At 38.7% G+C, this 18,823-nt stretch overlaps 1 protein-coding gene across 15 annotated transcripts in view; it reads left to right on the forward strand.

Annotated features, from left to right (window-relative positions):
* The window catches only part of LOC125779099 (glutamate receptor ionotropic, kainate 2), a 2,985,835-nt gene that overhangs the window by 1,849,264 nt on the left and 1,117,748 nt on the right, over positions 1-18,823 (forward strand). The window lies entirely within an intron of this gene.

The raw sequence follows: 18,823 nt of genomic DNA on the forward strand, positions 1-18,823 counted from the left end.
TAAAGCGCCATAACTAAGCTAAAAATGTAAATAAAAATCTATAATTTGGTCCAGAGAATCGCAGTGAAAAGGGCAACTATCAGCTGAAAATTTTTAAAAAGTGAGCTCCACTACGCCTCCAAATAAATTTAATATTAGAATCTCACAAATGTTGAAGATAAAACGTTTTAGTAATATTTATGTTTTGTTTTTTATGAAGAGCTATAATTTATTTTGATTTGAGTTTTAAACATTTTTGGTATTTCTTTGTTGAGAATAATTTTTAATTTGGCTTATTCGTAATAGTAAACTAAGCAAAAATATGCAAGCAATTCTTCAAAATAGCGGTTACTCATTCGAACTGACTGCACCCATTTTCTTGAAAAAGTCTCAGTTTTGTCATTATGAATGCTGACGCTTTCACTTATCCGTCGACAGACACATATGTGTCGTTAAATTATCGACAATAAAACTACCCATGTGTGCTCTTTAGTTTTTCTCTTGTGTTTTATACATGTTCTGGGTTTTTTATATACTCTGTAAACGTCGGACAGTTCGAACTAACGTCATTGTGGAATCTGTAAAGGTAGCTTCTAAAATATCCATGTCAACTAAGTATTTGCGTCTGATGGAAGTCCAGGTCTCCATGTCGTTTATCTATCCACTAGGAGATGTCCGATACTGTTTTAGGCGCTGATAGCTGATACAAGCATCTCCCTGGATGTAAATGGGAGGCATACGATCGATAGAGCGTTATAAATATTGTTTGCTTTACCAAAAATATACGCCAAGTGTTCTCTTAATTTTAATTTGGAATCGAATATTACTCCCAGATTCTTCAACACTCCTCTATGGTGAGATCTATTTGTTCTTCCACCTTCCTGGTTCTTATGAGTAAAACTTCTCTTTTGTGCTCCGCGAGATCCAGACCCACAGAAGAGAACCATTGGCTTAGACCATTTAAGCACTAATTGCATTTATTTCTTATGTCGTCTAATTGTTTGGCCACCGCTACCACCATGAAATCGTCTGCATATGCTATTAATTTCAGGTATGTTGGTTGCACTATTTGTGTATATTTTTGATACCGCCCACCTTTTTGTGCCTGCTGAGCGAATCACTTCCGATCATAATGTCAATTATTGATCCTTTATTTCCTCTTTGGTACGCGTTTGGAGTTTCGCTGTTCTTTATTGTTAAGGTCGTTTGGCACAGGTATTTTTGAATTAGCCGCCCGTTATAGTTTGTATATCTGCTACCCCATGCAGTTGACCAATGTTTTAGAATTAACTGTGGTATCCTCATTTACTTAGATACTTCATAATCTCGAGATACTTAGGGCGAATTGTGCCTAATACTGAATACTTTCCTTTGCAGAACATGCAGCTCGAACCGTTTGTGAATGACTTTGCTAAATGTCCTGCGGTTCCACAACGTGTGCATTGAGAAAGTCTGCCTGTCGAACTACATCATTTACGCGCCATGTCTCCCAGTTGGCAACACTTATATCATCGTGGAATAGTCAAGTATTCTCGAAGATGACAGATCGGTCACTTGAGCCATCTTGAGCATGCATGTAATCAAGTGTTGTATGTATGCCGCTGTGTTTTTCGCAGACTTTTGTCATTTAATATCTCCAGATTTTAGACCTCTCCCTTTTTAGTGCTGCTCGAATTTCTTCGGGAGCTGGTATTTCGTCCAGGTCTTTTAACGTAATCGTAACGATATGTGTTTTAAGCTGTATCATAGCCACTTCGCGAACCACTCCCTCCAAGGCACTTCGGAAAGGTTCGGCTTTCGTGTCTGCTCGATTTTTCAATTCTAAATGCATTTGAGTGTATTCTGAATATAGGTTACGTTTGAACTCAGCTCCTTAAGTCCAGTATCACTTTTTATTTTTCGCAGGATATCTGCATTCGACGCACCATCCTTCTTTGTAATAATAATGGCATCTAGTTTTTTTCTATTTTTTTTCCATTGGTTTCTTCTTTTAACCACGTTTACCCATCTGTCATTTGCGCTTTGAATAACCGTGGTATCCTCTTGAGATATATATTTTTGCTGCTCCACTATACGATAATTGCGCTTTTTCACTTACGTTTTTTGGCTTTTTTGTTGGTGGTTAAAAGCCTGATGTCTCGCGCATTCTTTTTGGGGTATTATCGTCTCTATCAGTATGTAAGTACTTTAGATGGTTTCCCTATCATCACCCTTCTCTATGCATTTTAAAATTTTTTCAGCTTGGCGTGTAATGACACAACGTTGCTTACAAGTTCTTATTCTTTTGTCCGGTTTGCTACAGATGCTAGCCGTTTCTAAGTTTTGCAGTTCTTCAGGCTTACCCCTTATTTAGTCGGCAGTATCACATTGCCTATTTGGTCCAGCAGCGGCGGACTCCTCAGTTTTGACATTAGGCCCAATATTATATTCAGAGGCCACACCTTAGCGAAAAAATAGTTTGGGAACACAGTCGATGGGTATGTTCAGCCCTTAGCTTTACTAGGTAGCTTGAATGTAAAATTGTAAGCAATGCACAAACCAAAAGGAAAACGAAAACACGAGAAGGAGAACAGCTAATCGATCAAAATAAAAATGGCAGAACAAAAAAGTGTAATTAAGTGAAGCCTATTATAAGGGGAAAAATTATATTTATTTTTTTGCAAATTTGATATTATTCGACCGAATGGTCCACGTCCAGCACCCAGTAAAAAAAAGAAAGCTGCCGTCGCTGAGAGTGTACACAAAGGCCGTGGAGAGTCCATTTGGCGCCGTTCACAGCAACCCTGACTGACATATGGGACGACTTGGGGCATTTTACATCGAGATCTGAAATTCAAAGCGTGGAACTGAAGCCGCTCAACCTTCTCATGCGACATCGCTTCGTTATATGGGCTCTTGAACAGTTCCCAGAAGCTCCGATGTTTTCGAGCCCAAATTTGTGCAGCGATGAGGCCCTTTTCTGGTTCAATGGGGGTATGTAAAGAAGCGAAATTTCCGTATTTGGGGCGAAGAGCAACATGAACATATTCAAGAGCTGCCATTTAATTCGGAAAAAACTACAGCTTGGTGTGTTTTGTGAGCCGGTGGAATCATGACGCCGGTGAGAACAGACAGCAATGGCAATCGTTATCGCGCCCTGATAACCAACTATTTGATGCCTGAAATTAAAGCTTGTGATCTCAGTGCCTTTGGTTTCAACAAGACGGGGCCACTACCCACACATCGCATCAATCAAGGGTTTATTGAGTGTTTAAAAATATTCATAATTTATGTAGAGCACACGCTCTTAAAAAAAATAAATTTTGTTTTTATTTTGACAATATAAATTAACAGACTTATAAATTTTAATATCAAAAATGTTATAAGTTTTAATTGTAATAAAATTAAATTCAACAAGCGAGGCAGCGAGAATCCAATGTCGAAGATGATTTGTTTTGTTGGCGATTTTCCTCATCTCGAGGTCAAAATATATAATCGCAGTAGAGAAGCGTAGGTGTCGACCCGGCGCAGTGTTTAAGCGAATGTAATATTATATATTATAAGTATATGAATGCTGATGTGCGAATTGATCAAACGAGTTGTGTCTGCTATCCCGTTGTCCATCTTTTTTGTTTAGTGGGTTAGTGTACATGTATGGTGAGTTGTGTTTGTGTTGTGTAGTGTTATGGTGTCATCGGCTGTGGTATATTAGCTGTGTCTTGCCAGGGTGCGCCAGTTTTTCCCGGGTAGAGTGGGTGGATGCTTAACTCATTTAAACATCCTGGGCCCCCTAGCCGAATATTTTGCCTAGTATTACACGTATATGCTGTTTCATGTATTTCGGCGTATTGATGGTAGAGTTGCCGAGGGCGCAAATGCCTTTGGTTTTAAATATCGTGTTTGGTATATATTTACTTTTAGGTGCGTATTGCAAAGTACTATATATGGCGGGTTTATCCGACTTATTATTATAGCAAAAAGAGTGTATGCGTTGTTTGCATTTATTAATTTTATTTGTGGTTATTTACATTTTTTTTATCGGTTTGGTATGACAATTAATTATTATTAGCCTTCTCTGTATTATCGGCTTGTTATGGATAGTAACTCCACGCCTGGCTCAGAAGTGGCCAGAATGGGTACTCTTTAACCTGGGAGCTAGGACTATGAAATTATAGATCTTGCGAGATAATAGCCGTGAACGGAGAACGGTTTCGATTCGTAGAGTAGGGAATTCTTCATAATTAATTGGGTGCTTTTTATAGCTGATTCCCATAACCCATCCATATGAAGAGTACTTAGATAGATGCAAAAAGAGCGACCTTTGCCTTTTGTAAGTGTAGTTGCGTCACTGTATGGCATTGGGAGTATCTCTTAACTTCCTCTCGAGATTTTATTTATTTTTGAAATTTTCTGAAAAGTGTCGATTTTTCGACTTTTTGATGCAACTGTGTTATTTTTATGTTTTAGTACGTATGCACTAATTTGGCGTTTAGTAGCCCGCCACCGCTCTAGAAATTGTTCAGAATTGTTTTTTTTTCATTATTGGACTTTGTTTTTTTAAACCAATTTGTGAAGTATTAGAAAAGTTTGGCTCTAGCCAATTATTTGATCGAGTATTTGTTGCTTTAGAGAAGTCTTCACATTGCTGATCATCTAGGGCAGTGGTTCCCAAACTTATTTTGTCTACCGCCCACTTTGAGAATAAATATTTTTTTAGCGCCCCCATTTTTTCACCTACTTAAAAACCACTATAACTTCACATTAATTATTGTGACCTATATATGTATATTAACGGAGAATTCTAAACGAAACTTTTACTAAAACGAGCAACTTGAAACCTGAGCACAACAGGTAACATACAACGGCGCTTAGGTCTCAAGTTTACTCTTACGGGTTCCACCTGCCCATAAGAATGATTATTGAAACAGAACTTTATAGTATTAAAACAGAGAATCTTTTATTAAAAATAAAACTAAAATAATCGATCCATATATAAAAACTAATGTGAAGCATGAATCTGATGCTGTTTAATAAGTTTGTTAATATCAAGTTCCAATTTACTCAAGAACAGTCGCAAGTCGCCACGTTCGGTAACAAGCAAACGATTTCTATTTTTAGTAAGCAGTGTTGTCACAGCACTAAGTCCACGTTCACACAAATATGACGATGGGAATGCTATCAAGAATCGTTAAACGATTGATCACAATCCAGGGTACAATTGCGAGATCGGTTTTTGTAGCCAAAATTTTTGGTAACCATTTTTGAACTTGATTTTTATTTCCTCGTTTGTTGTCAATTCTATAAGTTCTTCTTCCAGCTGAGGTGACATTGCTGTGTTGACATTTGAAAACGGATCCAACACTCAGTCTGGTATTTCCAAGTTCAAAATGTCCTGGTATAGTTCGGTGAAGTCAATGTGTAGGCAAAGAATTCGTCGTTACTGCATGATACTGATAAATTCGGAAAATTGTGAAACTCACGTCTGCCCAGATTCTTTTTGTGTGGAAGCAGTTTGGCTGCGAAAGCAGCAACGACGTTTTTTGTTTTAATTAAATTTGGTTTATCGCCTTGCAGTTGGAGATTCATGTCGTTGAACAATTTATACAGGTCTGTCATGTAAGCTATATAATTCTTTGATGTTATGAGCTTGTCTTGAAATTCTGTATCTTTAGTTTCCAAGAACTCTATAACAGAGTCAAACAGGTTGTAGAATCGAGTCAGACAATTGCCTCTTGATAGCCAACGAACTTCAGTGTGAAACAACAAACGATTGAAATCCTCGTCATTAGTAACAGAAAGCTGATGAAATAATCTATCATTCAAAGAGCTGTTGTGGATTTTATTGACTGCTTTGATGACATATTGCATTGATTGAAATAGTTTTTCACTTAAGTTTCTAGCAACTAAATGTTGTCTATGAATAACGCAATGTACACCAAGGACATCTGGAATTTTATTTTTTAAGTGCGCTATTAAGCCTTTGTGACACCCTATCATAGCCGGAGCGCCATCCGTAGCAATTGAAATAATATTTTTCAAAGGAATCTCTTTCTCATCGCAAAACTTTTCCAATATATTGAACATGGTTTCGCCTTTTGTATCGGTCTCTAAATTTCTAGAAAATAATAGTTCTTCACATATTTTATCATCTTTAATAAACCTCACGTAAGACAACAACAATGCTCCATTAGTTGGTAAAGTGGACTCATCGACTAAAAGGAATTTTTCGGATAATATCTGCGGCCGAGTTATGAAGCACGGTAGTTATTACTTCAATTATTGCTGGCAATATTAACTCTTCTCCGATGTTATGTGGTTTGCCTTTTTGAGCAATTAGCAGAGATATTGTACGAAGCTTGAAGTCCGTCGTCATCTTGCTTAGCAGCCGCCAAAAATAGTTTTGCTACACTTGGCTAAGTATTATGCTTCTTCTCTAGGTCTTGAAAATATCCTACATTCTTGTCTCTCTTATCTGGATGCATTTTATTCAAATGATTTTGCAGTCTTGAAGGCTTCATTGCTTCATTCGAAAATGTTTTTAGACATAGAAGACACAAAGGCGAGGATGGGTTTGTGGGATTTTCAATGAATCCGAATTTATATACATATATGAACTACACGGAGAGAAATATAGAACCGAGTTTGAGCAATCTTTTAATTCATATTAGTTGATGTTCACAAGTTGTTGTTGTGAGTCGAGAGCTCATGTAGTCGTTGTCTAGAGGCCTCCTAGCTAAATAAAATTACAAACAACCCCCCAGGCCTCTACACAACGCTCCCATTTTCTTTCTGGGTCTCTTACCGCCCCCCTTGACACCTGCAGCGCCCACAAGGGGGCGTTATCGCCCACTTTGGGAAACACTGATCTAGGGTTTTGTTTGTTATAGGGGGAAATTTCCTTAACTTTTGAAATTTCCTTAATTGTGAATTAAGGTATTGATTTGATTGTTTCTCAACTTGAGAGGTCATGGTGGTAATTGATTCCGTAACTAGTCCACTTTGTGTTTCGCTGTGCAGCGTTTGAGCTTTCTGTGCCTTTGAGCAATATGGCAAATCTTGGCAATTTTTAGAATTGTGGATTTCGGGATTTGCTTTTACAATTAAACCCGTGGTTCTTTTGGTGTAAGTGCAGAAAACACTCTTCAAAATGCTTCTTTACTGTGAGAGTTCACGTTTGATTCTGATCTTCTTTATTAAAATTTCTTTCCTCGATACATTTCTTAATTCTAATCTCTTAACTATAATATGAACATATGTAGGTATGTGTATGTGTTTGAGCTTAGTGTACATATATATGTAAATAAGTATTCTATTTTTATTGTATACTTCAGATACCAACGCATTGATATTTTAAAACTGTTTAGAAGCACTGTGTGACTTAATGCATCTAACGCACTTATACACATACGAGTACGTACAGTGTACGTCGTACACCCCATAGATACTCTGTTATCAGTTGCTGCTTGTCTGTTTGTATATTTGGATTAGTTTTATGTATGTACTAGTTTATGAGATTTATTTAATAGGCAATGATTTTCACATTTTTATGAGCAAGTTTCATATTGTTACAAAAGTAGTATTAAGTTGTATTTGTATTACTATATGCATCCCTGATTATGAACAATAGCTGTAGGTATATGGAATAACATTTGTCTTGTTGTAGACATCTGGCGCCACGGCTGTCTGCTTGTCGAAACATTAGACATCTGGCGCCGCACTGTCTGCTTGTCTAGTTAAACATTTGCTGAGTCTGGCGCCGCGACTGTCTGCTTGCGTCTGGCGCCGTATAGCCGTATGTTCTGGTAATTTCCAGACGCGATATTCTAGAAGGACACGTCGGCATCAGCGAGAAGTGCGTGGCTATATAAGCCGTGGCAGCGCCAACGTAATGAATCAGTGCTAAGAGTAAACTGTTATAGTGTAGACGAGTTGTGAAATAAAGAGTTGTTGAATTAAATTAAACAGTGTTGATTTTATTTGTCAATCCAGAGATACGAACCTAACAAAGTAAACTAGCAAGAGTAAATTCGTAACAATTGGTGTCAGAAGTGGGATTGTCAAATAATCCAAATTCAAAATGGTTAAATTCGGAGAATTGAGAATTCAGCAATTAAAAAAGAAACTGGAGGGGCGTAATTTGCCGATAAGCGGGCAAAAGGCGGATCTGCAGGCACGATTACGTGAAGCAATGGAAGCGGATGGAATTAATGTCGACGAATTCGAATTTGATGGCCCAGAAACTTCTACAAAGGTAGAAGAAAAAGTAGAAGAACAACGAACATCATCAAGTGTGGACATGAACATGCTGTTAGTGGCTATTAAGCAAATGGCAGAGAATGCAGTGCAAACAGAAAATCGTCTGGCACAGCAAATAGCTGAAAATACATCACAAATAGCAGACAATGCAGTGCAAACCGAAAATCGTCTGGCACAGCAAATAGCTGAAAATACATCACAGTTAGAGTCTCGCCTTACACAACAACATCGTTTGGTACAACAGATCACGGAAAATACTACACAACTACAAAAACAAGTGCAAGAGAAATTTTCAAAATTTGAAGACGAATTAAGCACTTTAAAAAATGACGAAGAAAATTTAAAAGCAGAAGTTCTTCAATTAAGTAATCGTGTGCGAGAACTGCAACTGCATGGCCCTGCACCATCAACAAATAATCAAAGATTGAAGGCACCCACATTCGATGGAAGTATTCCATTTCAAATTTTCAAACTTCAGTTTGAAAAGACAGCAACGGCCAATAACTGGAATGCAGCGGACAAAGTGGCGTCCTTGTTTGTATCATTGAAAGGACCAGCAGCAGAAATCCTTCAGACTATTCCAGACTGTGAACGAGACAACTATGAGGCATTGATGAGTGCGATAGAAAGACGTTATGGTAGTGAGCACCGGAAACAAATATACCAGATCGAACTGCAAAATAGGGGTCAGAAGATGAACGAGTCATTGCAAGAGTTCGCAACTGAAATAGAACGACTGGCTCATTTGGCAAATGCAGATGCACCTGTGGATTACATTGAGAGGGTAAAAATTCAATGTTTCATAAATGGAATTCGTGATGTGGACACCAAACGCGCCACATATGCAATGCCAAAAAGAACGTTTGCTGAAACGGTTTCGCACGCCCTCACACAGGAAACAGCTTCCCTACTAAGTAAACCAGCACCCAAAGTACAAAGGGTTGAAATGGAACAACCGGCGCTGATGGAGGAAATATTGAAGACTCTGAAGACAATTGCTGCACCGCGAGTAAATACAACAGGCAGATGTTTCAACTGTGGAAAAGCGGGTCACTTTGCCCGAAATTGCAATATAAAAGTAAACCCATCAAAACGGAAACAACCAACAGATAACGAGGACGGAGCATCCACATCTCACAAGTCATTAAACTAAAACGGAACAGTTCAAAGGGGCGTGAGCTGGTTCCCACAACTATTTGCCCCACCATCTCGATATCACAAATAGGTCGCCATGACAACAATCTTACTATCAACGGTATCGTAAATGGACGACTGTCAACGCTTACTTTGGATACTGGTGCCACACATTCAATTATCCGACCGGATGTGGTAAGAGGAACGGTTGAACCATTAGTCGGTTGCAAGCTTCGAACGGCCACCGGAGAGGAAGCAGCTGTCGCGGGAAAAGTGTTTTGCGAAGTGATGATTGGTACCCTGGAAGTTAATCACACCTTCATCGTAGCAGAAATCACGGATGAAATTATAATGGGAGTAGATTTCATGATTGATCACGGGGTTACTTTGGATTTAAACAAGCAAATGCTGTTTTGCCAGAACATGGAGATGCCTATAAACACCGGATATGTGACTAACGTTGAAAGTAAGAGGGTGATTGTTGATGATAATCAGAGTATTCCACCAAAATCTGAGGCGACTGTATGGGCTAAAGTGAATGGAGGAGGTGGGACTGAAGAGTTGTGGATTGTGGAACCAACAAAAATAGATACACCCATATTGGTAGGAAGAACGCTTGTGAAAACTAGAGAAGACGCCACCATTCCGGTCAGAGTAGTGAATGAATTCAACACGCCTATAAGGCTGAAGAAAGGAGCAGTAATTGGACAGTGCCAGAATATAAGTGCAATAGCACGATGCGAACGGTCAGAACAGAAGCCTACTATTGAGCCACAGCAGATAAGTCCTACATTCCTAAATAATTTACTGAACGAACTGCACGGAAATGAAAAATTAAAAGCAGAAAAACTATTAGAAAAATACGCATCCATATTTGCAAACGAAGGAAACACAGGAAGAACCGGCATTGTCAAACATCGCATAAATACTGGAGACGCTAAACCAATCCGACAAGCTCCGCGTAGGGTTCCACTAGCAAAACGTGAGGATGCTAACAAAATTATTGAAGACATGCACAAAAACGGTGTAATCGAACCTTCAATAAGTCCATGGAGCTCACCTATCGTCTTAGTTAAAAAGAAAGATGGTAGCACCCGTTTCTGCGTAGATTATAGGAAGTTGAATGATGTCACAAAGAAAGACAGTTATCCTCTACCAAGAATCGACGATACATTAGACACCTTGTCTGGAGCGAAATGGTTTTCTACATTAGATCTACAAAGTGGATATTGGCAAGTCGAGATTGATGAACGTGACCGTGAAAAGACCGCTTTCAGTATGGGCGACGGGCTATGGGAATTCTCGGTGATGCCATTTGGGTTATGTAATGCGCCTGCAACGTTCGAGCGACTGATGGAACATGTGTTAAAAGGACTCAACTGGAAGACATGTTTGGTGTATCTTGATGACATTATCATCATGGGAAAAAGTATTGATGATCATCTGAAAAATCTAGAGGAAGTCTTTCAGCGAATAGCATCAGCCGGATTACGCTTGAATCCCAAAAAGTGTTCATTATGGAAGAAGCAGGTCACATATCTCGGACATAAAGTGTCAACTGAGGGGATTCACACCGAGGAGGGAAAAATAAAAGCAGTTAAAGATTGGCCTCAACCCACCAACATACATGAACTCCGCAGCTTCCTCGGCTTATGCACGTATTACCGCCGTTTTGTACCTGGATTTGCAAACGTGGCTAGAAGTTTACATGATTTAACAAAGAAGAATCGCCCGTTTGTATGGCAGTTGGAACAAGAAAAAGCGTTTGAGCAGCTTAAAGAACTACTTTGTACGGCGCCGATGTTGGCTTATCCAATACCTGGAAAGAAATTCATCCTGGATACAGATGCGAGCGCTTATGGAATTGGAGGTGTCCTGTCTCAGCTCATCGACGGACAAGAAAGAGTAATTGGGTATTACAGCAGAGTGCTCGGGAAACCAGAGAAAAACTACTGTGTGACGCGAAAAGAACTACTAGCTGTGGTGGAATGTGTAAAACATTTCCACAAGTATTTGTATGGACAACGATTCTTGCTGAGGACTGATCATGCAGCATTAAAATGGTTATTACAGTTTAGGAATCCGGAAGGCCAAATTGCACGATGGATCGAAAGATTACAGAATTACGACTTCGAAACGGAACATCGAAAGGGGATTCACCACAAAAATGCGGATGCATTATCACGTCGCCCTTGTCCACTGGAATGTAAACATTGCTCCAAATCAGAAGGAAAAGAAGGTATAATCGACGTGCGATTACTGAATATAGAACCTGAAGATGATTGGACTCCTCACCGCATCAGAATCAATCAGCTGGAGGACCCTGATCTTGCAAAGCTGATAATAGCCAAAGAAAATGGGGTACGACCACCAAAGGAACAAATAAGTAGCGAGAGTCCAACGGCAAAAGCATATTGGGCCCAATGGAACAGCATAAACCTCGTTAATGGATACCTTCATCGTACCTGGGAAAGCGAAGATGGCAAACAGTCTCGTCTGCTTATCATAGTACCGAAGTCCATGATCCCGAAAGTATTGAAAGAATATCACAATGGACCTAGTGGAGGGCACCTTGGGATTACAAAAACTATAGAGAAGATTAAACAACGGTTCTACTGGATCGGTTGTCGAGATTCCATAGCAGAATGGATAAGTAATTGCGTAGAGTGCATGGCAGCTAAAGGTCCTAAAGCCAAAAGTCGCGGTAGGCTACAACAGTACAACGTGGGATCACCATTTGAACGAGTCGCAATGGATGTTGCAGGTCCGTTTCCAACCAGTACGGCCGGAAACAAATATCTACTGGTTGTCATGGACTATTTCAGTAAATGGCCAGAAGTATATGCCTTACCAAACCAAGAAGCGAAGACAGTAGCCGAAGCGTTTGTAGAAAATTGGATAACAAGGTTCGGAGTGCCCGTCGAATTACACTCAGATCAAGGCAGGAATTTCGAATCTTCCATTTTCCAAGAAGTCTGTACATATTGGGCATCCACAAGACACGGACAACAGCGTTACATCCACAATCAGATGGAATGGTGGAGAGATTCAACCGAACGCTCGAAGAACATCTGCGGAAAATCGTTGATAAAGATCAACGGAATTGGGACAAGTGCATCCAGATGTTCCTGCTGGCGTATCGTTCAGCGAAGCACGAGACAACTGGTTACACGCCAGCAAAGATTATTTTCGGATCTGATCTGCGACTCCCTGCGACCCCAGCTGTAAGAAATGATGGAGATTATTGTTCTGCCTTAAAGGAAGAAATGAATGAATTGCATCTAATGGTAAGACAGCATACGCATCTGATGAGCAATAAGATGAAGGACCGGTTCGATCAAGCGGCAAATTCAAAAGGTTTCGAAGAAGGTGATCTGGTCCTGTTGTACAATCCACTTCGAAAGAAAGGCTTGTCCCCGAAACTGCAGACAGCCTGGGAAGGACCCTATATGGTGATGAAACGACTTAATGACGTGGTATACCGCATACAAAGAAATGGAAAAGCACGATGTAAAATGAAAGTAGTACATTTGGAGAGGCTCGCCCCATTTGGTTCAAGAGGATTTGTGCCTAATCGGGACGATTAGGCTTTAGTGGAGGGCAGTGTTACAAAAGTAGTATTAAGTTGTATTTGTATTACTATATGCATCCCTGATTATGAACAATAGCTGTAGGTATATGGAATAACATTTGTCTTGTTGTAGACATCTGGCGCCACGGCTGTCTGCTTGTCGAAACATTAGACATCTGGCGCCGCACTGTCTGCTTGTCTAGTTAAACATTTGCTGAGTCTGGCGCCGCGACTGTCTGCTTGCGTCTGGCGCCGTATAGCCGTATGTTCTGGTAATTTCCAGACGCGATATTCTAGAAGGACACGTCGGCATCAGCGAGAAGTGCGTGGCTATATAAGCCGTGGCAGCGCCAACGTAATGAATCAGTGCTAAGAGTAAACTGTTATAGTGTAGACGAGTTGTGAAATAAAGAGTTGTTGAATTAAATTAAACAGTGTTGATTTTATTTGTCAATCCAGAGATACGAACCTAACAAAGTAAACTAGCAAGAGTAAATTCGTAACAATATTATAATTTTATTGCTTACTATTTCATTTGACATTTAGTGGACTGTAATTTGTTTTTATTTCATTTATTGTTTACATGTGAATATTTATGTATAAATGTACTTGTGTCACACATATAATTTTCTATATATTATACAATTCTATCTTAAGGGGGTATTCTAGTCTAGAAATTTGAAAAAATCGAATTTTTTATTCATATTTCGATAGTTTGATATTAAAAAATATCTCCCTAAAAGAATTTTTCAAAACTCAAATTATTTTCAAAGTTATAGCCATTTTAGTTAGCGAATATCGTATACTATTTTCAACACTTCTGACATGATTTCTCAAGTTCTAATAAAGCGATTAACTTGAAATTTGGTGTGGACCTTCTTTATATATCTCTCTATGGTCGGAACTAGGATTATTAAAAAATTTTGATTTTTACTATTTTTAAAAAATTTTGATCTTTGCCAAAAAACGGGCAAAAAATTCAAACAGTTGCCATTTACTGAAATTTTTTTTATTATTTATCCTAGTTCATACGATAGCGGCATTCGTACTGATTAAAGAATTTTTTTTCTTCGGATCCTCCAAAGTGTTGGAATCGTGTCAGGAAGGGCGCACCCTTATTTTCAACCCCTGCTACGCCACCACGCCGCAATTAATCAAATCATCACAAACATTTTTTTTTTATTTTATTTTTTTGTATTCTTAAGATATTGATATCATCGGCCTCAACACCCGCGCCGTTAGTTCTGCTTTCTCCAGACTGGACAAGGAAGCAAAATAAATGGGTCTGGCAGTGAACGAGGGCAAGACGAAATATCTCCTGTCATCAAACAAACAGTCGTTGCACTCGCGACTTGGCACTCACGTCACTGCTGACAGTCATAACTTTGAAGTTGTAGATAATTTCGTCTATCTTGGAACCAGCGTAAACACCACCAACAATGTCAGCCTAGAAATCCAACGCAGGATAACTCTTGCCAACAGGTGCTACTTCAAACTAAGTAGGCAATTCAGAAGCAAAGTCCTCTCTGGACAAACAAAAACCAAACTCTATAAGTCACTCATAATTTCCGTCCAGCTATATGGTGCAGAGGCCTGGACGATGTCAACAATCGATGAGTCGACGTTGCGAGTTTTCGAGAGAAAAGTTCTGCGAAAGATTTATGGTCCTTTGCGCGTTGGCCACGGCGAATATCGCATTCGATGGGACGATGAGCTGTACGAGATATACGACGACATTGACATACTCGTAGTGCAGCGAATTAAAAGACGACGGCTACGCTGGCTAGGTCATGTTGTCCGGATGGGCGAAGACACTCCAGCTCTGAAAGTATTCGACGCAGTACCCGCCGGGTGAAGCAGAGGAAGAGGAAGACCTCCACTCCGTTGGAAGGACCTGGCTTCGCTTGGAATATCCAATTGGCGCCACGTTGCGAAAAAAAGAAACGACTGGCGTGCGGTTGTTAACTCGGCTATAATCGCATAAGCGGTGTTTACGCCAATTAAGAAGAAGATTCTTAAAATATCAATAAATATCTGATAAAAAATTGGATAGTAAAAATGTTCTTTTATTTCATTTCATTTTCTTTTTTCTTAAAAAATGCCGTTAAATAGCATTTCTAGACTAGAATACACACTTAAGAAATAAAAGTGTCATGTTCATATGTTTATGAACACTCTTCTTTGAAATGAGTAGGATATCTGCTGTAATGAAGCATTGAATGGTGTATAAGATATGTAATTTTCTGACCTGACCTTTCGTTGGTTAACTTTTAAGTTTTTAAACTTCTCTTATTATTTATTTACTTATTTATTTGTTTTGTTTGAAAATACAATATCTTTAATTTTTTATTATTATTGTGTTTGTCCTAAAACTCACTTTTATATATATTTTTTTATATTTTTGTATCCTTATGCAAGTATTTAGTTACATCTTAATCATTGGACTTGTATGTACGTGCTTTTGTGCAATTGCGAGCTCGTTGAAGAGACCAATGTACTTTGTATAGCAAAGAATACGAGGTATGACAATTAAGTAATGAGACTGATTCCATAAAAACCGCAAATTTGAAAATTATTCTACAACTCTGCTATCGCCTACAACGTAGTCCCCTTGGGTAGCTATACAGCGATTCCAGTGCATTTTCCATGCTTCGTAACATTCGTAACGCTTCGACTGGGATGTCACGGTCGCCTGGATGTCCGTAATCGACTCAAAATGGGTTCCTTTGACCACCGATTTTGTTTTAGGAAACAAAAAAAGTCACAGGGTGACATGTCGGGTGAATAAGGCGGCTGTTGCAACACGGCATTCCCTTTAGAGGCCAAATACTAGAACACGCTGAGGACGGTGTGGCACGGCGCGTTGTCGTAATGAAGGATCCAGTTCCGAGCGATGTTCGGGCGCATCCTGTTGACTCGTTTTCGAGTACTTGGCAATAGTAGACTTGATTCACAGTTTTCCCCGGTGGAACGAATTCTTTGTGGACGATTCCGCGGCTATCAAAAAAAGGCAATAATCATCGTTTTCACCTTCGACTTGCTCATCCGAGATTTTTTCGTCTTCCACGCTTTAACGCCTCTTTGTGCCATCGAAACACCTGGACACTATCACCGTCCACTCTTACAATTTTAGCTTACGTTTTCGAAGCTGTTTCGCCCAATCTGGCGCAAAATTTTATCGCGACGCGTTGCTCTTTATTTCGTTTTTCCATTTTCGTGACGAGCACTACAAACACACGTCTACTCAACTTGACGCAGCAGGCGAACTAAACAAGAGATGTCGAAAAAAGAGAAAGGGAATTTCAAGGTCACAGGTTTACCACAAACGCGGCAACAAAATCAGTCTCATTTCTTAATTGTCAAACCTCGTATGCTGTAATTAGTATTATTTTTTTTTTTCCAATTCTGCTTGTTGTTGTTTGTCAAAGAACAAGTGGGATTGCAGAATACATGCCAATGTGGACTTTCAAATAATGTGTATGTTTAACCCTCATTTGTACTGATGGGTCCAGCCAGACCTTTTTGAACTTTAAATCAATTTTTTATATACTAGTACACACGTTTGTGTTTCAATACTTCATGATATCCTAGATGATATATTTTAGTATGATTTTGTTCATATATATATTTATAAAAATTGATAAATAGTTTTTAAATTATAGTTTTCAACCGAAAAGTCATATTGAGTACTAATGGGTCTGGCCAGACCCATGCGCTCATTACGCAACGGGAACATACTTTTGTATGAATTGGAATGCTCTCTTGTTATTTTATTCATGTTTTGTTTTGCTCATTTGAATTTAAAGTTCCGTTATCAAAAACATTGTTGGTTTTCACATGTTAGATGTTGTCATTTGAAGTTAGAAGTGAAAAGTGATGTTCACATTCAAGTAAAGAATAATCGGTGGTATTATGTGAAAGTGTGTACTTATTGAATAAAAATGAGTAAAATAGATTTCATATATGATAATGTGCCGCGTAGTGATCCAAATTTTGATGACTTGGTTGCAAATGCTTTGGCAGAAGAGATTGAAAACAACAGTGAAAATGATGATAATGATCTTGATTTCGGCGCCTCAGAAATAGAAAATGAGTTGGAATTTGAAGCTTCAGATGTTGAAGCTGAACATGAAATTGAAGTCGCTGAAGAATATAGTAGCACAGATAGCGACGATGATTTGAATACTGATGAAGGTAACAACTTTATTGGCAAAGATGGGACCGTTTGGAGTAAGGCAGCACCTCAAAGTAGTCGTGTTCGCTCCCATAATGTCCTGCGATCATCCGGTGGATCGACAATCACATCATGTTCGCCTGTTGAAGTTTTCGATGCGTTTTTTACACCAAACATATCATACATCATTGTAAGCGAAACCAACAATTACGGTACGGAAAAAACCAATGAATGGAACTTTAAAAATCCCAACAAATTGAAAGAATGGCAAAACTTTACAGAAACGGAGCTCAGAGGTTTTCTAGGCATTCTTATAGGAGCAGGAGTCAGCAATAACAATAGTCAGGCTGCGTCAGTTTTATGGAAAACAAACCAATTGCCAATTTTCAGAGCAACGATGTCTTACCGTCGGTTTTTGACCATATCCCGTTATATACGATTTGATGACGGTCGCACTAGACCCTTCCGTTTAGAAACAGATAAAGCGGCACCTATACGAGATATTTGGAACTTTCTAAATGCAAAGAAGAATTTTCGTCCATATAGCGATATAACTGTTGACGAACAACTTTTTCCGTATCGAGGAAGAACGAAATTTACTCAGTACATACCTTCTAAATCGGCTAAGTACGGTATAAAAATATGGTGGGCTTTTGACACAAAAACTCATTATCCTTTGAGTGGAAATATCTATACCGGAAAAGAACCCAACGAAGGGAGATCAAAGAACCAAGGGGAAAATGAGCTTATACGTTTGGTTTCGAAATATTCAAATTCTGGTCGCACAATAGTAGCTGACAACTTTTTTTCCACTTTAAATTTATGTAAGCGGCTAATAAGCTTGGGGCTGTCCTTCGTTGGAACCCTTCGAAGCAATAAAGCATGTATCTCACCTGAAATGAAGAACAACAACAATAGGACAGTTCTTTCATCTGAGTTTGGATTTCATCAAGACAACGTAGCCATTTTTTCATATGTTCCTAAGAAAAACAAAGCGGTAATATTACTGTCCACGGTACATTACGATAAGGAAGTTGAAGGCGTCAAGCGAAAACCAGCAGCAATAATGCATTACAACAAAACTAAAGTTGGTGTTGATGCCATGGACCAAATGCTAACGCATTACACTACCAAAAGAAAAACTAAGAGATGGACTCTTGCATTTTTTTATAATATTGTTGATGTAATGGCATTAGGCAGTTTTATTATATGCAAAGAAAATAACAATTACACTAAATCAGACGCTCGTAGAAAGTTTTTATATGATTTGTCCGAAATGTTAGCTCATCCGCAAATCGAGTCGAGACGTAACAATATACATGTAATAAAGCATTCCGTTTGCCGTTCCGCAATTGAAGATATTTTGGGAAAATTTGAGGTATGTATTCAGTAATATTATATATATAGGGAAAACACATTTACAAGTTACAAAATTTATTTTACAGAAACAACCAAATACGCTAACAGACACCAAAAGTGAGACTTTAGAAAAGAAAAGGAACTGCAGCTTATGCCATGCTCAAGACAAACATCGTCGTAAAACAAGGTTTTTTTGCCAAGAGTGCACAGATGCTGTATGTCAACAACATTCAAAATGTTATTACAAATGCCTTAAGTGCATAAAGGAAAATTAATTCTTTTTTCAATCATTTACTTGCGTTTTCGTGAATACTTTATTTGAGTTTTTAAAATGTTATTTGAAATAAAAAAATTAAAGTTTCTCCAAAATG

This window comes from Bactrocera dorsalis, chromosome 6 (genome assembly GCF_023373825.1).
Source record: "Bactrocera dorsalis isolate Fly_Bdor chromosome 6, ASM2337382v1, whole genome shotgun sequence".
Classification (NCBI taxonomy): domain Eukaryota; kingdom Metazoa; phylum Arthropoda; class Insecta; order Diptera; family Tephritidae; genus Bactrocera; species Bactrocera dorsalis.